Below are 24379 nucleotides of genomic sequence, written 5' to 3' on the forward strand. Positions count from 1 at the left end.
TCCTTACTCTTCATTTATTCATGTGTTGGCTTGTTTTTTGTTATGGCACATCTGGACTGGACTTAATAAGAACATAGACCATTCCCCAGATTACAGCATATTCTTTGTGTCCTAATTTTGAACCTCACAGTGAATGGGAATTCATTCAATCATTCCTTTGCTTCATATTTTAAGTACTATAGTTACTACATTACTAAAATCACAGAATCTTTGAAATAAACACATGTATGAATCCAAAGTACACATTGAACTTAGTGGAATCTGTTACTAATGTAACAAAAGACAACAGCTCTTTGTTTTCCTGTTGGGCAGTTTTAAAGACAATTAATAAGTGTAATTGTATTACGTATCTTAAAATAGACTGTGACCCTTAAAATGAATTGCTTTGAGGTAGGACTACTAAACGCACTGGAGTGCAGAATGGTAGTCAGCTCATTGCCCATTTTGTTTAGTCTCCTCCTCTCCAATCAGTTCCCAAGGAAACATCATGTCTTTCCCCCTTATTTCTCTAGGACCATTGTGACTGGTCACATATTCAGTTAAACGTTCACTGCTTCATCAGAGTGTTGACACTTCAGTGCAAGATTTTAGTATGACTGCATCATTCTCCTATAGACATAGTCATGTTTATGTTTTACATTAGCAGATATCATTCATATTGTTCACCACAGTCAGTAATGGCTCTCACAAGAACTACTGTTTAATTTTGCATTCTTTAGGTTTCTTGCGGATAGTTGTAAAGATATATTTAAATAATTTGGCTTATAATAAAAGGAGAAAGCTATTTTGCTTAATGAAATAAACTTTTTAAAAGCCCATAAATTACAAGCCTTGGCTGACTTTATAGAGTTAAACAAGTACCAATAAAATAATTAAAAACAAACCGGGAAAATTTATGTTTTAAATCAAATCCTGTATATTGTTTATATAAGAAAATATTAGATTATTTTTTCTCTATGGCAAAACAGGGAAATTGTTTTTGATTATTATTTCTTTATTTTGAAATGCCTATATTATACATTTTTTATTTGATGTGTAGCCTGCAGTATGCTTGAAAAATGTGAGTTGATTATGAAAATGGCAAGTTGAAATCCTGGATATACCCCTACCCCCGAGATTCATAAACACAAGATCACAAGACTGGTTTTTTAAACTTTTTTTGTTTGTTTTCATGACAGGGTTTCTCTGTATTGTTTTGGAGGCTGTCCTGGAACTCTCTCTTTGTAGACCAAGCTGGTCTCGAACTCACAGAGATCTGCTTGCCTCTGCCTCCCGAGTGCTGGGACTAAAGGTGTGCACCACCACCACCCTGCACAAGACTGTTTTTTTTAAAATGTTAAGAAGTTAATACCATCTGGGATCTTGTGAAGTAGCCTTTTACTTCTCGTTGTGAAGAAGTATTGTAAAGCTGCAGTATGGCTGAGTGACAGCTATGTGGAAAGCCACACATATGTTCCTTAGTGAATAGGAATATGAGTGGTGTTTTAAAAGAATTTCAGTAAAAATTTGCATAAAGTGAACACGGGCTATTTACAATACGTTACAGCAAGGATAGCAGATATTTTTAAAATCTCATTTCTCATATCAACTTAATGACTGATTTCACACTTGTGTTTTATTCTACAAGGAACTGCTTGCCTCCCTGTATCCTTGCAGAACTGAAACATCATTGTTATAGTGCAGTGCATTAACATGATGGATAACCATCACTATTATAGTAGTCTTCTTTACAACTTCCCTTGGGTCACCCTCTGGATAACACAATACAAAGAACAAATTCTCCAGTATTTGAGCAAGGTCATCATTTCTCATCCAAGTAACTTCTGCAGGCCAGTCATTCATCCCAAGATGCTCTGTGATCTTGGTTCATCATCAGTGCTATGGTCTGAGTTTGGATTGTCTTTTGAAACTTCTATTACAGTGTTATTTGAAGGTAGGGCCTTCAATGACAAATTATGTGTTTATGAGGACAAGTGATTGTTTATTTCTAGAAGAGGACTGAATCCCACTGCAGTAGGATTATTTTCATGAGAGTTTGCCATTACAAGATCAGTCTAGATTTTGGACTTTCCCCTTGTTTCACAAGCTAATTCAGCCCCATCCATGATACAATGCTCTTGTTTATTCAAAACTCTTCACAGCCACCAGAACACTGAGGCAGATGTATCTCTACTCTGAATTAGAGTGCAGAAAATAGACTCAAATACAAATCTTATGCCAAATTCAAGTGAACTCAAACTTCAATGGCTTTTTTAAAAGACAAGTCAGAATCATAAACAACTGTGTTCAGCTGACCGGGGATCATTCTGGATCCAGACCTCTGTTCCTCACTCAGATGCAATTTCTTCATTTTCTCATTGTTTAGATAAAGAGAAGTTGGCTTTATAAATCTACATACTGCTATTCATTTCTTTATTTAAGCAAAAGAGTTACAAGGAGATGTTGTAGAAGGACACCCACTCTCCTTTCATTCCTCATGTACGACTTTAAGAACTTTCTGCAGAGCTTTTTGTCTCCATTGTGGCCTGAGAGTCTTGTCAATGTGCTGCAATAATTGCATCCAGTAACTGTTCTGAGATGATCTCTGTGAGGAGAAAGCATGACATCATCTAATAATAGGATGGAAAGCCTCTGAGACCATGCTGTTCATGAACATCCAGGCCAAGTACAGTGAGAGGGTGCAATGACATTCATCAATCCTCCAGCTGGCTGTTGGGTTGCTTATTTCTAATGCCATCCTTAGCACCATGAAGAAGCACCTCACAGCCTTGTTCACGATGAAGAGTCACATGGCCTTGTAACCTTGAACAATGCTCCTGTATGAAGAGTGTCTCAAAGCCAGGTTCAGAGTCTTTGACATGATTATAATGTCTAGCTCTGTGAACTATGGAGATTATTAATCATATGTGAAGATGCTTTGGTCATTTATTAAGCAGATATTCATAAAGCCAAATATTCATGTAGTCCAAACACAAAGTTGAATATTTTTAAACCATCAAGAGGCTGATGGCTAATGGTTCACCAAGACAATTCTAACAAGAAATTGCTAAGAGTTTATTTTCAATGGGAGAGATTTCAGGAAGGTAAATAGGATTTCCTCACCAGAAGATGAATTTCGAAAGTTAATTTTTGAATATGTGGGTAGTCTATATAAAGAAGGAAATGACTGAAGATGCTAGGAACTTTTGATTCTTAAGAAAAGCTCTGATTAATAAGTTGTCTCAGACAAAACTTTTCCTGTGTGCACATGTAGAATTCCCCAAATGGATCTTGCCCAGTTTGGCAAAAACAACCAGATATCAACAAAATGCACACTTGAAATTATAATCACATACAACAGTCTGTTCTAAGTACAATAAATATTATTATTTGTTTTAACTTCACAAAACCTAAAGTCATCTGAGAGGTGAGTATCAGTTGGGTAAGAATGACTTTGATTGTTAATTAATGTATGAGGGGCCATTGTGCTGTAGCCAGCACCATCCCTGGAGAAGTGGATCTAAAATTTACACAAAGCTAGCCAGGCCTGAGCCTTAAAGCTAGAAATCACCATTACTTCATGATTTCTGCTGTAATCCTTAGACTGTGAGTGAGTTTGTTGGTCAGAGGTAATGTGTGTGGAATAACAATAAAGTCTGATTTAAGTTCCTGCACTGATTTCCACCAGAGATGGACTCTAGTCTGTAAGGTGAAATAAGCCCTTTCCCTTCCCAAATTAATTCAGAAAGAGTGTTTCATCACAGCAACAGTAGTCAAAATAGAATGATAGGCTTTGAGAATGTACAGAATATGCTTACTTAAGAAGAACTAAACATGGTGTCAGCTTTAAACAGCTGTTGCTAGTAGAACGTTCTCAGAAACTTCCAGATATGTTTTTTTCTATTAATGTCATTTAATGCTTTCAAGTCTTCAGACACCAGTTACTCTGACATGTTTGGGTTCCAGAAAGGGAGAATGGTTTTGTTAAATGGTGTTGAAAATGAGTTCATTTCAGTGATAATAAAAGTGATGGTCTGTAAGATTCAAAGTATATGAATAAAGGCTAAATTACTCTTTGTATTCACCAAATGTCTTGTTGAAGTCCACTGAACAAATAAAAATGTAATTGGTAGACATTTTTAAATGTAAAGTGCATTATATTAGCAAGTGCTCTGGTCATTCAATTATGCTGTTCCTATTCAATTTTTTTACCATTTCTTCTTTTGAAATTTAACTTCATTCAGTATAATTCTATCCCCTTTAGAGTACAGCTGTGAATAACAACTCACTAGTGTTTTTACATTTTGGTATCTCCAGAAATAAAAGGAGAGTGATCTTGACTGAGTCTTTTGGGCTTAGGACAATGAGTGTTACACATGTATTTACAGAATGAAGAAGGGATAAAGGATACATTACAGCAAAATACCATGGAATATATGGTCTTAGACACATTGCAAATTTGATCACCTACCAGAACTTCACCCCGGTAAGGACACTGAAAGAATGGATTTCAAGGGATTTTATTCTCCAAGACTGAATCTCTTAAAATATAGACTCTCTTAGTATCTATATTGCTACAAAAATGTATTTTAAGAGAGTAACACTGCAGCCAAAGCCTGGAGCAATTGTGGTGCTTTTGTAAATTTGAATATTAATATTATGTTTTACCTAACTGAAGGACTGTTTTCTAAGGCATTTTCTTGAGTTTTGTGAGCTAAGAAAAGAGATTCAATATGTGGAAGCTTTATCTCATAATGATAAAAATATCAATGTATTTATATAATAAGTAAATGCCACTAAAATTCAAGATTTATACGATTTATTTAACTAAAGTAATTATTCAGTGCATGAGTCACTGTATTATTCATTGCATCTTCCATAAGATTCACTAATTACCTTAAATACACTGGAGAATTTCCACCAAGATAATTTTGCATACATTTTATTGGAAATTGCTAAATCTACTTAAATAAAAGTTAAAGTTGTAAAAATCAACAAATTAATACTATCTACCTCAGTTTTTTGCCATACAAACATAAATAACCCACCAAGATGAGGTGTCTATCCTGAACATCTATGCCCCAAATACAAAGGCATCCACATTCGTTAAAGAAACATTATTAGAACTTAAATCTCATCTAAAGCCCCACACAGTTATAGTGGGAGATTGCAACACACCACTCTCACCACTAGACCCAACCTACGGGACACTTTGAAAGCAGTGCTACGGGGGAAGTTCATAGCACTAAGTGCCCACTTGAAGAAACTGGAGAATAGTTATACTAGAGAATCAACAGCACAGCTGAAAGCTGTAGAACACAAAGAAGCCAACTCCCTCAGGAGGAGTAGACACCAGGAAATAATCAAATTGAGGGCTGAAATCAATAAAGTAGAAACTACGAAAAGAATACAAAGAATCAATGCAACAAAGAGTTGGTTCTTTGAGAAAATCAACAAGATAGAAAAACCTTTGTCCAAATTTACTAAACAGCAAAAAGTGAACATGCAAATTAACAAGATCAGAAATGAAAAGGGGAACATAACAATGGACTCTGAGGAAATCCAGAGAATCATCAGGTCATATTTGAAAACCTGTACTCCACAAAATTCAAAATTTTAAAGGAAATGGACGACTTCCTGGATAGCTAACACTTGCCTAAATTAAATCAAGAACAGATAAGCAATTTAAATAGGCATATAACCCCTATGGAAATAGAAGCAGTCATCAAAAGTCTCCCAACCAAAAAAAGCCAGGTCCAGATGGCCTCAGTGCAGAATTCTACCAGAAATTCAAAGAACAGCTTATACCAATTCTTCTCAAAGTATTCCATGCAATAGAAGCAGAAGGGTCTTTGCCAAACTCTTTCTATGAGGCTTCAATAACCTTGGTCCCCAAGCCACACAAAGACACAACTAAGAAAGAGAACTTCAGACCAATATCCCTCATGAACATTGATGCAAAAATACTCAATAAAATACTGGCAAATCACTAAATAGAGAGTTTTCAATAGAGGAGTCTAAAATGGCTGAGAGGCACTTGAGAAAGTGCTCAACATCCTTAGCCATCCGGGAAATGCAAATCAAAGCAACTCTGAGATACCATCTCACTCCTGTCAGAATGGCTAAAATCAAAAACACCAATGACAATTTATGCTGGAGAGGATGTGGTGAGAGGGGGACACTCCTCCATTGCTGGTGGGAGTGCCAACTGGTTCAGCCACTTTGGAAAGCAGTATGGAGATTCCTCAGAAAAATGGGAATAAACCTACCACAAGACCCAGCAACTCCACTCTTAGGCATATATCCAAAAGATGCCCATTCATATAACAAAGATGTCTGTTCCACTATGTTCATAGCAGCTTTATTTGTAATAGCCAGAACTTGGAAGCAACCTAGATGTCCCTCACCCGAAGAGTGGATAGAGAAAATGTGGTACATCTACACAATGGAGTACTATTCAGCAGAAAAAAATAATGGAATCATGAGATTCGCAGGCAAATGGATGACACTAGAAGAAACCATCCTGAGTGAGGCAACCCAGTCACAAAAAGAGAAACATGGCATGTACTCTCTCATATATGGATTTTAGACATAGATCTGGGGAGTGCCAGCCTACAATCCTATGGCCAGAGAGTCTGGGAAACAGAAACTTCATTTAGTGGCTGGTTAAGTAGTGAGCTGAACTCAAGAAAGCCAGTATCAGAGAGGGAGGACTGATGATCAAAGGGATTAAGACTGGGCTGGTTTAACCCCCAGAAACAGCTGACCAGACAAAGGTTAACTCTTGAATCCCAGGCATCAGCCTGGGAATCCAGCATGGGACTGATCAAGACCCCCTGAATCTGGGTGTCAGTGAGGAGGCCTAGGTAATCTATTGAGCCTTGGACAGCAGATCAGTACCCATCCCAAGTATACACACGGACTCTGGACTCCCATAGAACAATGTGAGGTGCACTCTCACCCTGAACTCTTGGGGAAGGGTCTAGGCCCTGCCCTATATGAAATGACAGACTATGGACACCCCCATGGAGGGCCTCACCCTGGGGGAATGAGGGGATAACGGGGGGGGGATGGGGGAGGGCACGGGAGGAGGGGAGGGAAAGGGAGAGGGACCTGGAACTGACTTGTGAAGCAACCTTGTTTCTTATCTAAATTTAAAATGGAAAATAAAAAAAATAAAAAAAAGTCTAAAAAAAAATACTGGCAAATCATTTCCAAGAACACATCAAAACAATCATTCACCATGATCAAGTAGGTGTCATCCCAGGGATGCAGGGATGGTACAACATACGGAAATCCATCAACATAATCCACCATATAAACAAGCTGAAAAACAAAAATCACATCATAATCTCACTAGATGCTGAAAAAGCCTTTGAAAAAATCCAAAACCCCTTCGTGATGAAGGTCTTGGAGAGATCTGGGATAACAGGGACATACTTAAGCATAATAAAAGCTATATACAGTAAACCAACAGCCAACAAACTAAATGGACTGAAACTCAATGCAATTCCTCTAAAATCAGGAATAAAACAAGGCTGTCCACTCTCTCCATACCTTTTCAACAGAAAACATATTCAACAAAATCATAGAAGAAAACTTTCCCAACCTAAAGACATAACAATGAAAGTACAAGTAGCCTACAGAAAAACAGATAGAGTGAACCACAAAATAAGTCCTCTTATGATATAATAATCAAAATATCAACACACACAGAATAAAGAAAGAATATTCAGTGCAGCAAAGGAGAAAGGCTAATTAATATATAAAGGCAAACCTACCAGAATTACACCTGACTCTCCATGGAAAATCTGAAAGCCAGAAGGTCCTGATTAGATATTCTACCAACACTAAGAGACCACAGATGCCAGCCCAGATGACTATAGCCAGCAAAGCATTCAATTATTATAAATGAAGAAAACAAGATATTCCCTGGAAAAAAAACAAAAATTCAAAACCAGATATAAACAATACACATCCATTAATTCAGCACTACAGAAAGTCCTGGAAGGAAAACACCAGCCTAAGCAAGGTAACTATGCTAACAAAAACATAGGCAACAGATCCTATTTTACCAAAGACAAAAGAAACCTTGGGGCAAAACCACAGAGTATACCACCACCATTAACTAACGCAAAACAAACAAGAATTAATACTCAATCATGCTGAATTTCTCTCAATATTAATAGTCTTTAAGACACAGGCTAACAGCATGGATAAAAAAGCAGAATCCATCCTAGTGCTGCATACAAGAAAAATACCTCAACGTCAAAGACAGACATCACCTCAGTGTAAAGGGTTGGCATAAGATTTTCCAATCAAATGTACCCAAGAAACAAACTGCTATAGCTATCCTAGTATCTACCAAATTAGAATTCAAACTAGAATCAATCAAAGCAGACAAAGAAGTGCATTTTATATACATCAAAGGAAAAATCCACCAGGAAGAAGTCTCAATTCTGAACATATGTCTTAAATATGAAGGCACCCAAGTTGGTAAAAGAAACATTACTAAAACTCAAATTACAATAAGACCTTTCACAGTTGTAGTGGGAGACTTCAACACCCCACTTTCACCACTGGACAGGACCTCCAGACAGAAACTAAACAAAGAAACAAAGGAACTAACAGAAGTTATTAACCAATTGGGTTTAACAGATATCTATAGAACATTCCATCCAAACACAAAAGAATATGCCCTCATCTCAGTGCCACATAGAATGGTCTCTAAAATTGACCACATGCTTGGTAACATAGCAAGCCTCAACAGGTACAAAAATATTGTAAGAACCCTCCTGTATCTGATCAGACTCCTATGCTTTAATGTTAGAATTCAACAATGGCACAAATTGCTGAAAAACTACAAGCTTGTGGAAATTGAACAATGTTAAATTGTACCATTCTTGGGTCAAAAAAGAAAGACTTCCAAGAATTCAAAGAAAAATTTGACACAACATACCCTAACTTATTAGACACTTTGAAAGCAGTACCAAGAGAAAATTTCATATCACTAAGTGCCAAATGAAGATACTGGAGAATAGTTACACTAGAGAATTAACAGCACAACTGGAAGCTCTAGAATAAAAAGAAGCGAACTCACCCCAGAGGAGTAGATGCCAGGAAATAATCAAACTGAGGGCTGAAATTAATAAAGGAGAAAAAAACAATACAAAGAATAAATGTAACAAAGAGTTGGTTCTTCAAGAAAATCAACAAAATAGACAAATCTCTATCCAAACTAGCCAAAAGGCAGAGAGAGAACATACAAATCAACAAAATCAGAAATGAAAAGGGGAACATAACAAAGGACACTGAGGACATCCAGAGAATTGCTCAGGAGATCCTCTCCCTTCCCTACCTTTGTGATAGCCAAAAACTTGAAGCAACCTAGATGCCCCTCAACTGAAGAATGGATAGAGATAATGTGGTACATTTACACCAGGGAGTACTACTTGCAGAAAAAAAAAGAATCTTGATATTCACAGGTAAATGGATGGCACTAGAAGAAACCATCCTGAGTGAGGAAACCCAGTCACAAATACAAACATAGTATGTACTCACTCATATATGGATTTTAGACATGGAACAAAGGCTTACCAGCCTACAATGCACACCACCAGAGAATGTGTAATCAAGGAAGACCCTAAGAGAGACATACATGGTACCCTAGAGAAGCAAAAAAGGACACGATCTCCTGTGCAAATTGGGAGCATGGTGGGAGTGGAGAGGGAGCTAGGAGAAATAGAAGGGGAGAAGAAGAGGGGAGAGCAGGATATGAGGGAGCAGGAAGGTTGTGTCAGAAGAAGAATATAAGAGAGCAAGTTAAGAGATACCATAATAGAGGGAGTCATTGTAAGTTTAAAGAGAAATCTGGAATTAGGGAAGTATCCAAAAATCTACAAGGATGAAACCAACTAACAATCTTAGCAATAGTGCAGAGGCTATTGTAAATGACCTTCCCTGATAATGAGATTGATGGTTACCTTATGTGCCATCCTAGATCCTTCATCTAGTAGACGATGGAAGCAGAATTAGACACCCACAGCTGAACACTGAACCCAACTCCTAGAATCCAGTTAGAGAGGGAGGAGCGATGAGCAAAGAGATCAAGATCAGGCTGGTGGAATCCAGAGAAACAGTGGTGAGGGCCTAGGCCCTGCTCCAAATTATATGACAGACTTTGAAGATCCCCCATGGAAGGCCTCACCCTCCCTGGGGAGCATGAAGGGAATGGGATGGGGGTTAGTGGGGGACAGGGAAGGAGAGATCAGGAGGGAACTGGGATTGACATGTAAAACAAGCTTGTTTCTAGATTAAAAGTAGAAGAAATGAAATAAATTTCCAAAAGAAGAAAGATAAGAAATATAAGAAGTAATATTCCAAAATTATTTTCGTATATGAGTAACAAAATAGTTGAAAGAGAAGAATGCAGTTGAAGAACTTTCAAGCCCATTATCACCAGAGAGTTAATATAGAAACCACCAAAGAAATATGATGGAATAAAGACCATTAGACAGACCAGTGATTCAAACACAGTGAGACCCAGATGAAAATAAAGTGAAACACAGGCAGAATAAAGTTGGAGAAAATTCTGGACCTGGTATCAACAGGCAATGTGGGTCTATAAAACAGAACAATGCAAATAACTCAATTTTAAAATGAGTACCAGGGTCAGTGAGTGCCCTCTTGTCAGGTCAGCTGTTTCTATGGGTTTACCCATCATCGTCTAGACCACTTTGTTAATATTATCTCTCCTCCCTCTCTAGGTACATGTGGGAGTGAGGGACTTTGTCCTTTATCAAATGATGTAATAGACATTTTGATTCCCCATGGGAAGCCTCTCCCTCTCTGAAGTGGATATCGGGTAGGGTGGAGAGAAGGTATGGGAGGCAGTAGGACGGAACGGAGAAGGAACTGGGATTGGGATGTAAAAGAAGATTATTTTAAAAATTAAAATTTAATAAGTGGGCATCAAGGCTCCCAACATGATAGGTTATTGATGATAATAGAAAATTGTTAGACATAGATGATAAGAGATAAAGACAGCCATGATTAGTGAGAAATAGATAATAAAATACAGATAAGTGGCCAGCGAGCCCAGCTTCAGGTGAGATTGGGTCCCCGGCTGGGACCACCCGCCCATCACCCATCCCCCTCCATCTTCGGGGCCGCTCCCGGCTTCCAGAAGAACCGCCCACACAGGAAAGAGATCAGCCCCTCCAAGACACCAACCCAGAGAGCCCAGCTTCAGGTGAGATTGGGTCTCTAGCTGGGACCACCCGCCCATCACGCATCCCCCTCCATCTTCGGGGCCGCTCCCGGCTTCCAGAAGAACCGCCCACACAGGCCCCTCCAAGACCCCAACCCAGCGACCCCAGCTTCAGGTGAGATTGGGTCCCCGGCTGGGACCACCCGCCCATCACCCATCCCCCCATCTTCGGGGCCTCTCCGGGCTTCTAGAAGAGCTGCCCACACAGGAAAGAGACAGCCCCTCCAAGACCCCAACCCAGCGAGCCCAGCTTCAGGTGAGATTGGGTCCCCGGCTGGGACCACCCGCCCATCACCCATCCCCCTCCATCTTCGGGGCTGCTCCCGGCTTCCAGAAGAGCCGCCCACACAGGAAAGAGATCAGCCCCTCCAAGACACCAACCCAGAGAGCCCAGCTTCAGGTGAGATTGGGTCTCTGGCAAGGACCGCCCGCCCATCACCCATCCCCCTCCATCTTCGGGGCCGCTCCAGGCTTCCAGAAGAACTGCCCACACAGGCCCCTCCAAGACCCCAACCCAGCGAGCCCAGCTTCAGGTGAGATTGGGTCCCGGCTGGGACCACCCGCCCATCACCCATCCCCCTCCATCTTCGGGGCCACTCCCGGCTTCCAGAAGAGCCGCCCACACAGGAAAGAGATCAGCCCCTCCAAGACTCCAACCCAGCGAGCCCAGCTTCAGAAGAGCCGCCCACACAGGAAAGAGATCAGCCCCTCCAAGACCCCAACCCAGCGAGCCCAGCTTCAGGAAAGAGATCAGCCCCTCCAAGACCCCAACCCCAGCGAGGCCAGCTTCATCTTCAGCTGCAGTAAGGAAGGAGACCAGTGGAGACAGAAAGCCCCCATCAGCACCCACTGGAAGAAGAGATGGGAAGAAGCAGAATAAGAGATCACTCAGCAATAGAAACACCAACACGACCCCACCAGAATCCAGGGATCCAACACCAGCAAGACCTGAAAAGCACTACATAGATGAAGAAGAGGAGACAGACCTTAAAAATTATTTCATGAAGATGATGGAGAGCCTCAAAGAAGAAACGAGGAAATCCCTTAAAGAAATAGAAGAAAAAACAAACAAAAAAATCCATGAAATGGGGGAAAAATTCAAGAAATAAACAAATCTCTCAAAGAATCTAAAGAGCACCAAGAAAAAACAACCAACAAAATTAAGGAAACAGCTCAAACAGTTGAAGGATTGAAAGCTGAAATAGAAACGATAAAGAAAACACAGAATAAAGGGATGCTGGAAATAGAAAAGCTCGGTAAACGGTCTGGAATTACAGATGCAAGCATCACCAATAGAATACAAGAGATAGAAGAGAGAATCTCAGGTGTTGAAGACTCATTAGAGGACATAGCATCGTCAACCAAAGAAAATCTCAAAACCAACAAATCCTTAACACAAAATATTCAGGAAATATGGGACACCGTGAAGAAGCCAAACCTGAGAATAATAGGTATAGAAGAAGGTGAAGAACTTCAACTTAAAGGTACAGAAAACATATTCAACAAAATCATAGAAGAAAACTTCCCTAACTTAAAGAAAGATATGCCTATGAAAGTACAAGAATCTTACAGAACACCAAATAGGCTTGACCAGAAAAAGAAGTCACCTCGCCATATAATAATCAAAACATCAAACCTACAGAGCAAAGAGAAAATATTAAGAGCAGCTAAAGAAAAAGGCCAAGTAACATATAAAGGCAGACCTATCCGAATTACACCTGACTTCTCACTGGAAACGATGAAAGCCAGAAGATCCTGGTCAGATGTCCTACAAACGCTAAGGGAACAAGGATGTCAGCCCAGACTACTATATCCAGCAAAGCTCTCAATTACCATAGATGGAGAAAACAAAATATTCCATGACAAAGCCAGATTTAAACAATACGTATCCATGAATCCAGCTCTACAGAAAATGCTAGAAGGAAAACCTAGAGCCAAGGAAGATAACTACATTCACAAAGACACAGGCAATATAGAATCATACTTTACAAAACACTAAAAGAAAAAGGGAGGAGAAACTACACAAAATAACTTCACTAACAATAAATCAAGCGCAAACAAGGATCACCAATCAATGGTCATTAATATCCCTCAATGTCAATGGCCTCAACTTACCTATAAAAAGACACAGATTAGCAGAGTGGATATGAAGACAGAACCCTTCCTTCTGCTGCATACAAGAAACACATCTCAACACCAAAGACAGACGTTATCTCAGAGTAAAGGGCTGGGAAAAGATCTTCCAATCAAACGGCCCCAAGAAACAAGCGGGCGTAGCAATCCTAATATCTAACAAATTAGGCTTCAAATTAAAATCAATCAAAAGAGATGAAGAAGGGCACTTCATATTCATCAAAGGAAAAATACATCAAGACGAAGTCTCGATTTTAAATATCTATGCCCCAAATACAAAGGCACCTACATTCGTGAAAGAAACATTACTAAAGCTCAAAATGCACATAAAATCTCACACACTAATAGTAGGAGACTTCAACACTCTGCTCTCACCGCTAGATAGGACCTCCAGACAGAAACTTAACAAAGAAACAAAAGAATTAATAGAAGTTATGACCCAACTGGGCTTAACAGACATCTATAGAACATTCCACCCAAATACAAAGGGATATACCTTCTTCTCGGCACCACATGGAACCTTCTCTAAAATTGACCACATAATAGGAAACATAGCAAATCTCCACAGATACAAAAAAATTGGAATAACCCCCTGCATCTTATCAGACCACCATGCATTAACATTAGAATTCAACAATAACACAAATCGCAGAAACCCTACAAACTCATGGAGATTGAACAATGCACAATTGCACCATCCCTGGGTAAAGGAACAAATAAAAAAAGAAATTAAAGACTTCCTCGATTTCAATGAGAATGAAGACACAACATACACAAACTTATGGGACACTTTGAAAGCAGTGCTGAGAGGAAAGTTTATAGCACTAAGTACCCACATGAAAAAACTGGAGAACAGTCATACTAGAGAATTAATAGCACAGCTGAATGTTCTAGAACAAAAAGAAGCAAACTCCCCCAGGAGGAGCAGACGCCAGGAAATAATCAAATTGAGGGCTGAAATCAATCAAGTAGAAACCAGGAAAACATTGAGAAGAAACAATGAAACAAAGAGTTGGTTCTTTGAGAAAATCAACAAAATAGACAAACCTCTGTCCAAACTAACGAAAAGACAGAGAGAGAACATGCTAATTAACAAAATCAGGGATGAGAAAGGGGACATAACAACGGACTCTGAGGAAATCAAGAGAATCATCAGGGCATACTTTGAAAATCTGTACTCCACAAAATTTGAAAATTTAAAGGAAATGGACAATTTCCTGGATAGATATCACTTGCCAAAACTAAATCAAGAACAGATAAATAATCTAAACAGACCTATAACCCCTAATGAAATAGAAGCAGTCATCAAAAGTCTCCCAAACAAAAAAAGCCCAGGCCCAGATGGCTTCAGTGCAGAATTCTACCAGAAATTCAAAGAAGAGCTCATTCCAATACTCGTCAAAGTATTCCACACTATAGAAGCAGGAGGCTCACTGCCAAACTCTTTCTACGAGGCTACAATTACCTTGATACCCAAGCCACACAAAGACACAACTAAGAAAGAGAACTATAGACCAATTTCCCTCATGAACATTGATGCAAAAATACTCAATAAAATACTTGCAAACCGGATTCAAGAACACATCAGAAAAATCATCCACCATGATCAAGTAGGCTTCATTCCAGGAATGCAGGGATGGTTCAACATTAGAAAATCTATCAATGTAATCCACCATATTAACAATCTGCGAAAGAAAAACCACATGATCATCTCACTAGATGCTGAAAAAGCCTTTGACAAAATCCAGCACCCCTTCATGATAAAGGTCCTAGAGAGATCAGGGATAACAGGAACGTACCTGAATATAATAAAAGCAATATACAGTAAACCAACAGCTAACATCAAACTAAATGGAGAGAAACTCAAAGCAATTCCTCTAAAATCAGGAACAAGACGAGGCTGTCCACTCTCTCCATATCTCTTCAATATTGTACTTGAAGTTCTAGCTACAGCAATAAGACAACAAAAGGAGATAAAGGGGATACAAATAGGAAAAGAAGAAGTCAAACTTTCATTATTTGGAGATGATATGATAGTTTACATAAGTGACCCAAAAAACTCCGCAAGGTTACTCCTAGAGCTGATAAACACCTTCAGCAATGTGGCAGGATACAAGGTAAACTCAAAAAAATCAGTGGCCCTATTATATACAGATGATGAAGTGACTGAGAAAGAAATCAGAGAAACATCACCTTTTACAATAGCCAAAAACAGCATCAAATATCTGGGGATAATGTTAACCAAGGAAGTGAAAGACCTGTATATCAAGAACTTTGTGTCTTTGAAGAAAGAAATCAAAGAAGATACCAGAAAATGGAAAGATCTCCCATGCTCTTGGATTGGTAGGATCAACATAATAAAAATGGCAATCTTGCCAAAAGCAGTCTATAGATTCAATGCAATCCCTATCAAAATTCCATCACAATTCTTCAAGGACCTGGAAAGAACATTAATCAACTTTATATGGAAAAACAAAAGGCCCAGGATAGCCAAAACATCCCTATACAATAAAGGAACTTCAGGAGGCATCACCATACCTCACTTCAAGCTCTATTATAGAGCTATAGTCCTGAAAACAGCTTGGTATTGGCACAAAAATAGGCAGGTAGACCAATGGAACCGAATCGAAAGCCCTAATTTTAACCCACACACCTATGAACACCTGATTTTTGACAAAGAAGCTAAAACTGTACAGTGGAAAAAAGAAAGCATCTTCAACAAATGGTGCTGGCATAACTGGGTAGTGGTATGCAGAAGACTGCAGATAGATCCATGTTTATCGGCTTGTACAAAACTTAACTCCAAATGGATCAAAGATCTCAACATACATCCAGCCACACTGAAACTTTTAGAAGAGAAAGTGGGAGATACTCTTCAACGAGTTGGTACAGGAGACCACTTCCTAAACATAACACCAGTGGCACAGGCATTGAGATCAACAATTAACAAATGGGACCTTCTGAAACTAAAAAGCTTTTGTAAGGCAAAGGACACAATCAAAAAGACAAAAAGGCAGGCCACAGAATGGGAAAAGATATTCATTAACCCTACATCTGACAGAGGGCTAATCTCCAAAATTTACAAAGATCTCAAGAAACAAGTCTCCAAAACACCAAAGGATCCACTTGAAAGGTGGGGTACAGAGCTAAATAGAGAATTCTCAGTAGAGGAGGCTAAAATGGCCAAGAGACACTTAAGAAAGTGCTCAACATCCTTAGCCATCAGGGAAATGCAAATCAAAACAACTCTGAGATACCATCTTACTCCTGTCAGAATGGCTAGAATCAAAAACACTGAAGACAATTTATGCTGGAGGGGATGTGGAGAGAGAGGAACACTCCTCCACTGCTGGTGGGAATGCCGACTCATACAGCCTCTTTGGAAATCAGTATGGAGATTCCTCAGGAAAATGGGAATTAATCTACCACTAGACCCAGCAATTCCACTCTTAGGCATTTATCCAAATGAGGCAGGTTCATACAACAAGGGCATCTGCTCCACTATGTTCATAGCAGCATTGTTTGTAATAGCCAGAACCTGGAAGCAACCTAGATGCCCCTCAACTGAAGAGTGGATAGAGAAAATGTGGTACATTTACACAATGGAGTATTACTCAGCAGAAAAAAACAATGGAATCTTGAAATTCGCAGGGAAATGGATAGCACTGGAAGAAACCATCCTGAGTGAGGTAACCCAGTCGCAAAAAGGCAAACATGGTATGTACTCACTCATATATGGATTTTAGATATGGATCAGGATAGTGCCAGTCTGCACTTCCACAGATAGAGAGTCTGGGAAACAGGAAAGAACCTAAAAGATATGCATATATGCATAGTACCCAAGAGAAGAGGATGGAGACAAGATCCTCTGAATGGATGGGGAACAGGGCGAGGGGGTAGTGGGACCTGGGAAGAATAGAGGGGTAAAGAGGAAGGGAGTTGGTCATGGGGGAACAGGAAGTTGAGGGGGTGGGGGTAGAATAGGGGGAAGAGGGAATCATAGGATTGAAGACAGATCAGGCACCAGAGTGACCTCGAGTGATCTAAAGGTATAACATCAATTGGCAAGCTAAGCAATAGTGGAAGGACCACCTCAAATGCCCATTCCTGATAATGAACTTGATGTCTATAACTATCCGGGAGCCTTCATCCTGGGACTGATGGAAGCAGAGGCAAACACACAACTAAGCACTGAACTGAACCCAAGGAACCCAGTGACAGAGAGAGAGGAATGATGAGCAAATTGGCAAAGAATGGGCTGGCAAAACCAGCAGAGACAGCTGATCGGAACAGGGGAGTGCTCTTGGACCCCAGACCGACAGTGGGGAGGCCAGAATGGGACTGATCTGGACCCCCCAAATGTGAGTGTCAGTGAGAAGGCCTGGACAACCTATGGGGCTCTGAGCTGTGGATCAGTGTCTATCCCTGGTATACAATCTTTCTTCATGTGCCTATAGCACAAAGAGAGATGCTCTCTCAGCCTGGACTCTTAGGGGAGTGCCTTGACCCTACCAAGAGTAAAATGTGGAAGGATTTGGCAATAGGGTGGGAGGGAGGGTGGAAGGGGAGTGCGGGAGGAGGGGAGGGAGAGGGAACTGGGATTGACATGTTAAACAAGCTATTTAAAATTAAAATAAAAAAAGACAAAAAAAAGAATGCAGAAACTCCTTCAGTGACACACAGAAGGGCAGTTTATGTTTAATGTTTGCGATCCTTTATATAGCTGGAATCATTTGCTTAATATGGACTTTCTTAGACAAGATCGAAGCTCTCAACTCCACCAATGCTAACTAAGCAATAGTAGAGAGGCTACCTAAAATGCCCTTCTCCGGTAATAAGATTGATGACTACCTTATATGCCAGCCTAGAGCCTTCACCAGGTAGCTGTTGGAAGCAGAAGCAGACACCCACAGCTAATCCCTGAGCTGAACTCTGGAATCCAGTTGCAGAGAGGGATGAGTGACAAGCAAAGGGGTTAAGAACAGGCTGGAGAAACCCACAGAAACAGCTGACCTGGACAAGGGGTTGCCCACAGACGCCAGACTGATAGCTGGGAAACCAGCATAGGACTGTTCCAGACACCCTGAGCGTGTATGCCAGTTTGGAGGTCTGGTTAATCTATAGTGGATCAGTATTTATCCCAAGTACATGAATGGACTTTAGGAGCCCATTCCTCATAGAGGGATACTCTCTCAGCTTAGAGTCATAGGGGAGGGTCTAGGCTCTGCTCCAAATGATATGACAGACTTTGAAGATCCCCATGGAAGACCTCACCCTCCCTGGGGAGCAGAAAGAGGATGGGATAAGGGGCCAGTGGGGGGAAGGGGAGGAGGGGGAGGGAGAGGAAATTTGGATTGACATGTAAAACAAGTTTGTTTCTAATTTATATAAAAGATGGACTTTCTTGCTCTTTTGAAAGACAGTATTTTCATCATCATATTCAAAATATTAGCAATGTAGCTATTGGTAATTAGTTCAACATCTTATATTTGTCACTTTTTTCTACCTGTTTCACAAACTTGTTCTTTGCTCTGAGTTTTGTTTCTCTATTTCTGTATTGTATGGACATAATTATTAATTTAGTGTGGTTTTACTTTGTTCCTTCTTTTGTAGTCTATGAATTGATTTCATTATTATTAAAGGTTTGTTTTAAATTTTGTCTGTGAGTGGGGTGTGTGTGTGAGGGAGGGGGGTGGGAGTGAATGTCCACGTACCTGTGAAGGCTAAAGGGGTCACCCTGAAGCTGGAGTCACAGGCAGTTGTGAACCACCTGAAACGGGTGCTGGAAACCACACTCAGGTCCTTCCAAAGAACAGTAAGAGCTCACTAAGTGCTGTGGTGATATACTGTTTAGGGGATACATTGTTTATGATCTAATAAATCTGGCCTGGAGATCAGAATGCAAAGTTGACCCACCGTCATAGAAGCTGTGCAGTGGTGGCACACAGATTTAATCCCAAAACTCAGGAGACAGAAGCAGATACATCTCTGTGAGTTCAAGGCCACACTGGGCTATGTGAGAATGAATTAGTCTGAAAGAGAAACAGAGCTCACACCTTTAATCCTAGCACCGAGAGACTATAATGAGCCCAGAGCAGTCCCAGACATCATTATGAGATTTGGAGAGGGGCAGTGCAGTCTGGAGATGAAATCTGAGGTTTGGTGGGGCCACCCTTTCAGTCTCAGCATTGGTGGAGGTGAGAGCTCTCTGGTGACTTGGCCTCTTTGCTTCTCTGATCTTCAGCTTGAACCCTAATATCTATGTCTTGGTTTTTATCATTCATGTTATACATCTCTCTGGCATTCTGCCCATTGTTTTGAAATCATCATTTTAATATTAATTTACAAGTAAATCAAGACCGCTTTCAGTATTACCATGATGGTTCATGACTAGTGCAATTACTGGATAATACTGTCATTGACATCCCTAACTTATACATAGTATTTATATAAACCTGTATGTAAAGATCTATGCTTAAATGCATAGTTGGTAGTATGGCAATCTAGTATCTGTTAGACTTACAATAAAAGGAAAAGGGAGTGAAAAAAAATACAGATAAGTGAAGAACATAGATGCTGTGGAGAAATGGGTGTGCAGGTGACTCTAATACACATATTTCTTTTATTTAGTATTTTTATCTATTACTAAGGGTGCTAGATCAAACACTGATTTTAATTTAAGTTTTTGAAGTTTATTTCACTCCATTGCACTGAATAACCTGCTAGCTTTGTGATCAAGCAATGCCCTCTACCTTACCTTGAGTCTCCAAAATATTTGGAACTACATTCGTAAACAAGTACACACAGCTCAGTTTCTAATATTTAGAGGAGTCTCTATACAGCTTCCCCAGTGGCTGTACCAGTAGAGCTTTTGCTCTTTTTATCCACCAACATTTAGTATTTGCCATCTTGGTGACACTCATTTTACTCTGAGGGTCACAAAATGTCCCACACTGAACACTTTTGGAGTCAGTTTAAGTTGTATCATTTCGAAAAAAATAGATGGAAATAAATATCATCTTAAGCAGAATAAGCTACATTCGTAAACAAAAATAAGCTGGGTGATGTGGTAGAGGCCTTTAATCCAGCACCTGGAAGGCATTGGAAGGCAGATCTCTGTTAGTTCCATGCCAGCCTGGGCTACAAAGTGAGTTTCAGGGCAGCCAGAGCTGCCTCACAGAAAAAGACTGTCTCAAAAGGTAAATAAATGAAATAATGAAAAATAAACAAAATTATGTTGTGTTACCTTCCATATATTGGATCTACATTGAAAAGGGAAATACTTTGAGAAAAGAAGGGGGTTATGAGTGAAGAAGGGACCAACTGGAGGATGAGACAAAACAAATAATGATATATTTGCTTCTTGGAATTGTCACAATGAATCACACTAGTAATGCAGGCAGATTTTATATGAGGACAATGAACTTGAATAAGCAATAATAATAGTATTATATATTCACTGAAATGCTGTGCTGTCACTTGCACACGACCTCATTAAATTCGTTCTGATGGTGCTGAGATTTAATCCAGGACTTGGCACACTATAGACTCTGCTGCTGAGTCTACCATCTTGACCTCATTTTGCAGTGATAAACATTTGGGAAAAAGATGCTCATCTCTGTATATATAACTATAGATAATAGATTTCAGTCTGTGTGTATTCATTACTCATTTAATTAGCAAGCACTAAAAGAATTTGAAAATAATGTCTGACACAAATGCCTTACTTTAAGCAGTGCATTACCTACTATTGACACATGAGTCTTCCATTCATTTTAACATCATTTAACTGGATTTCTTCCCAAGAAAGCCCCATTGTGATACCTAACTCTTGGTTGTCAAGTTAACAAAACCAGTAAGAGAGAACTTTGACTACAGAGTGATCTGTGTACATGACTCTGTGGGCCATTTTCTTGATTGTCAATGGGTATAGGATGGCCCAACCTACTGCGATCAGTGCCATCCTTAGGCAGTGCAAGAAAGATAGCTGAACTGAGCCTGGGATCAAGCTAGTAAGAGTGTGCCACCAAGGTCTCTGCTTTACTTCCTGCCTGGAGTTTCCCCACTCGAGCTCATTCTCTGGGTTCCCAAATGATGGCCTATAACACGAGTCAGAGGAATCCTTTCTCTCCCACCCCATTGCTTTTGGACAGTGTTTTATCACATTAGAGGAAAAGAAAGCTACTTTATCTATATTTCCGGTGCAGCTAGAGTTCCCTCCCATGGCCAGCGAAGAGGAATTCTGCTCATCTCTTAGCCCTGAAGCTTTGGAGAGAGAAAGAAATCTCCCCCTGAGGAGGCAGCTAGCTCCTTCTGTGCATTCTGTCTTCCTAGTTGCGAATAAGGTTTTATAAGTCTGATTTTCATAGTTATCAGCATCTATTAGCTTGTTCAGAGAAATGAAAGCAAGGCTTTAGGACAAATTAAATCATTGCTTTTATTCAACAAGAATGGAAATTCAAATCTGCCACAAGAAAACTGCAGTTGAACAAAAGCTGTCATATTCACATGCTAAATATTTAATTTTGCCATTTGTTTGAAAATATTGCCGGTACTTATGAAAGATTAATTGTTCTGTCTAGCGCTCTAAAACAATTGTTTTCATTAACTGAAGGTCCCTACGAAAATGATTTTTCCATCATTTCCTCTAGCTTTTCACAGGAAACTGCATTCACAGTGATTCACATTATAGTAGACTATTCATTTGATTAGATATGAAATGTTTAGCAAACAAATCCATTCCACACCAAGGTAGCCTGTTTTACTTTAAAATTATGCACAATTTTGAGCTTTATGGTAAAGCCATTTTCAAGCTTCCAGTTTCCACATCAGTTTATAATTATCTCCTAAATAATCATAAAGTAAGCATAAGATTTTAGTCTTTAGAATACTGTTAGACTGCAAATACAGTAATATATTCCAGTATTGTTTTCAGGAAACATAAAATTACAAGGTGTTTTATGCACATAAGAATCATGACTGCTCATGTATCTTTGGTAGTTCAGAGTTACAAAGTAAGGTAAAATAGCATCTTAGGACTATGGATTCATGCTGTTGCCATTAAATTCTCTGATCCTTGGTTGTGTCAATTCCATAACATATTATAATGATATTTCCATTTTTAGCTTATTTAAACTGTATTAAAGGAGGCATTTCATCAGCATTGACTATATATTTTTTGATAACTAGTAAAAAAACAAACCTAGAACATCTTTTAAAATAGAGATGTAATTAATCTGAGAGTAGAATGATCTTTGTGCACCCAGAATTATGGAGTTAAGAGATTGGAGATGGCATTTTCCACAAAACGAATCTCATGATATCCATTTAACTCCTGTACTTAAAACTACAAAACAGGACCATTTAACTCACTTGTCCCGTGTAAACAATGCTGTCTTTAGGTGTGAAAGATGAAGAACTGGGGTGGGAACCCTGAAGGGGTTGAAAGCAGAGCGTGAGGACGACAAAATACATTGCGTACACTGTGTAAGATACATAAATAAGCGAAATATTCTATTAAAAACGTACCTCCACAATAAAAAAAACTTGAAAGTTAAGCACCAGAGGTAGATACCTGAGAAACACACGATTCAAGAGCTACATAAGTGAAATTCTTGTTATGTGTGTTTTCTGTGGTCTAGGAGATATATGCAGCTCACATATATATTACTATACTGAACTTCAGAAAAGGTAGTAACTTTCAATACATCATGAGGGAAAGACAACTATTCAGTACATAAATTTATAAATACCTAATCTTATTCCTAGTATGATGTCAATAAACTTTTATTTATTTAATTATTAAATCTTCATAACATGTAAATCATGAATTTTAGATTGATATTTTCCACGTATTATGGGGGATGTCCTTCTATATACATGTTTCTCTTATTGGTTGATGAATAAAATACTGTTTGGCCAGAGAGGCAGGAAAAAATAGACAGGGCTAGGAGACGAGGAGGATCTTGGGAAATGTAGGCAGGGAGGGCCTGCCAAAAGGCAGTTGCCATGTAGACCAGGTTCAGGCATTATCCAATAATCCAGAACCATGTAGAATTACATAGATTAGTAGTTATGGGTTAAGAGTTAAGAGAGAGGTAGCCAATAAGAAGCCCTAACTCTTGGCCAACAGTTTAATAATTAATATAATTCTCATTGCATTTATCTGGGGCTGAGAAGGATGGTGGAATCTGGTGGGAAAAGAAACCAAAAAACATCAAATGTATGCATTATATGAATAATTTTGAATATATGTTAAATCTACAGTCATAATAAAAATATAAAAAAACAGAAAAACAAAAAAGACAACATTTGATGTCTCTCTGTCTCCAAAATAATAATTGTCTGCCAATCACTGCCAAAGGCATGTTTCCTGACTACATAGAGAGAAATCAGTAAGCTATATCTATTGTCCTACTTAGCTTTACCTGTCAACTCAACACAGTCCAGAACCACCTGGTAAGGGATCCTCATCAGAAGGATTACCTAGTCCAGATTGGCTTTCTTAATTATTAATTGATATTTGAGAGCCCAGCCCACTGTAGAGGATACCGTTTCCAGGGAGTAGGTTCTAGGTTGTATAAGAGAGCTAAGTAAGCAGGAAGATGTGACCGAGCCAGCAAGCAGCAGTCTTCCTGTTCTAAGGTACTTAGGCTGTGAGGAGGTTCCCTTGTCCAAAGTAATTCTGGGTGGGATAGCAAGAAGACAAGACCTTAAGCTCCTACCCTGACTTCCCTCAGTGGTTGACCTGTATGTCAAAGTGTTTTTCTACAGAATGTGTTGTCACAGTAGTAAGAATGAAACCACAATTTATAATTCACTTGATCTTTGTTTGAATATGTTAATTAAAAAGGTTTACATTTTAATACTTGATTTAACTTTGAAAGTCTTCAAAACTAGAACAGTAGCAATGATATTATGAGCAGGAGGATATTGAAGGAAGAAGAATCTGGAGACTGAAGGGTAGATTTCTTTTATCTGAGTGTCAGTAAATAAATA

The sequence above is a fragment of the Mesocricetus auratus genome, unplaced genomic scaffold (genome assembly GCF_017639785.1).
Source record: "Mesocricetus auratus isolate SY011 unplaced genomic scaffold, BCM_Maur_2.0 Super-Scaffold_100030, whole genome shotgun sequence".
Lineage (NCBI taxonomy): Eukaryota > Metazoa > Chordata > Mammalia > Rodentia > Cricetidae > Mesocricetus > Mesocricetus auratus.